The sequence below is a fragment of the Arachis ipaensis genome, chromosome B5 (assembly GCF_059453495.1).
Source record: "Arachis ipaensis isolate K30076 ecotype BB chromosome B5, ASM5945349v1, whole genome shotgun sequence".
Classification (NCBI taxonomy): domain Eukaryota; kingdom Viridiplantae; phylum Streptophyta; class Magnoliopsida; order Fabales; family Fabaceae; genus Arachis; species Arachis ipaensis.
In genome coordinates, this window is record NC_142440.1 from 79,516,665 (window position 1) to 79,518,560 (window position 1,896).

General features: G+C 35.1%; 1 non-coding gene across 1 annotated transcript; it reads right to left on the minus strand.

Annotated features, from left to right (window-relative positions):
* Window positions 1-1,095: 1,095 nt before the first annotated feature.
* Window positions 1,096-1,203, minus strand: LOC148564723 (small nucleolar RNA R71). Its single transcript, XR_015884416.1, has one exon. It is a non-coding gene; the product is annotated as a small nucleolar RNA R71 (small nucleolar RNA).
* Window positions 1,204-1,896: the final 693 nt, after the last annotated feature.

The following is a 1,896-nucleotide window of genomic DNA, read 5'->3' on the forward strand; positions in this document are numbered from 1 at the left end:
AATTTCTTTTTCAAAATAAATGTCAATCATATCTTTTTCAAAACTTAATTTCAAAATCTTTTTCTAACTTCTTATCTTTTCAAATTTATTTTCAAGTCTTTTTCAATTAACCACTTGACTTGTTTGTTTTAATTTTAAAAAGTTTACTATTTCTCATCTTTTCAAAACCACCTAACTATTCTTCCACTTCTAATTTTTGAAAATTACTAACCATTTTTTTTCAAATTTTTTTTAATTAACTAATTGTTTTAAATTCTAATTTTATTTTATTTCTTTTAATATTTTCGAAACTAACTTAATTAATTAAATAAAAATAAAAATATTTTCTTCTCCCTCTTTTTAAAATTCGAATACCCTCTCTCATCTCTTTCTATTTATTTATTTAATTACTAACACTTCTCTTCTACTCATAATTCGAACCCTCTCCCTCTCTCCGTGTTCGAATTTCTTCTTCTACCTCATTCTTCTATTCTTCTATTCTTATACTCACATAAAGGAAAATCTATATTGTGACATAGAGAATTTCTCTTCTTTTTTGTTCTCTTCTTTTTTATGAGCAGGAACAAGGATAAAGATATTTTTGTTGAAGTTGATCCTGAACCTGAAAGGACTCTGAAGAGGAAGCTAAGAGAAGCTAAAGCACAACACTCCGGAGAGGACCTTACAGAAATTTTTGAAAAAGAAGTAGATATGGCAGCCGAACCCAACAACAATGATGGAGATGCAAGGAAGGTGCTTGGCGACTTTACTGCACCAACTTCCAACTTCTATGGAAGAAGCATCTCGATTCCTACAATTGGAGCAAACAACTTTGAGCTTAAGCCTCAATTAGTTTCTCTAATGCAGCAGAATTGCAAGTTTCATGGACTTCCATTGGAAGATCCTCATCAGTTCTTAGCTGAATTCTTACAAATCTGTGACATTGTTAAGACCAATGGGGTTAACCCCGAGGTCTATAGACTTATGCTTTTCCCCTTTACTGTAAAAGACAGAGCTAGGGTATGGTTGGACTCACAACCTAAAGAAAGCCTGAACTCTTGGAAAAAGTTGGTCAATGCTTTTTTGGCCAAATTCTTTCCACCTCAAAAGTTGAGCAAGCTTAGAGTAGAAGTCCAAACCTTCAGACAGAAGGAAGGTGAATCCCTCTATGAAGCTTGGGAAAGATACAAGCAATTGATCAGAAGGTGTCCTTCTGACATGCTTTCAGAATGGAGCATCTTATGTATATTCTATGATGGTCTATCTGAATTGTCCAAGATGTCATTGGACCACTCTGCTGGTGGATCTCTTCATCTAAAGAAAACCCATGCAGAAGCCCAGGAACTCATTGAGATGGTTACAAATAACCATTTCATGTATACTTCTAAAACAAATCCTGTGAATAATGGGATGACTCAGAAGAAAGGAGTTCTTGAGATTGATACTCTGAATGCAATATTAGCTCAAAATAAAATATTGACTCAGCAAGTCCATATGATTTTTCAGAATCTGACTGGAATGCCAGTTGCATCCGGCAGTACTAAAGAAGCTTCCTCTGAAGGAGAAGCTTATGACCCTGAGAATCTTGCAATAGAAGAGGTGAATTACATGGGAGAATCACATGGAAACACCTATAATCCTTCATGGAGAAATCATCCAAAATTCTCATGGAAGGATCAACAGAAGCCTCAATAAGGCTTCAATAATAATAATGATGGGAGAAATAGGTTTGGCAATAGCAAGCCTTTTCCATCATCTTCTCAGCAACAGACAAAGAATTCTAAGCAGAGCCTCTCTGACTTAGCAACCATAATCTCTGATCTATCTAAGACCACTCTCAGTTTCATGACTGAAACAAGGTCCTCCATCAGAAATTTGGAGGCACAAGTGGGTCACCTGAGTAAAAGAGTTACTGAA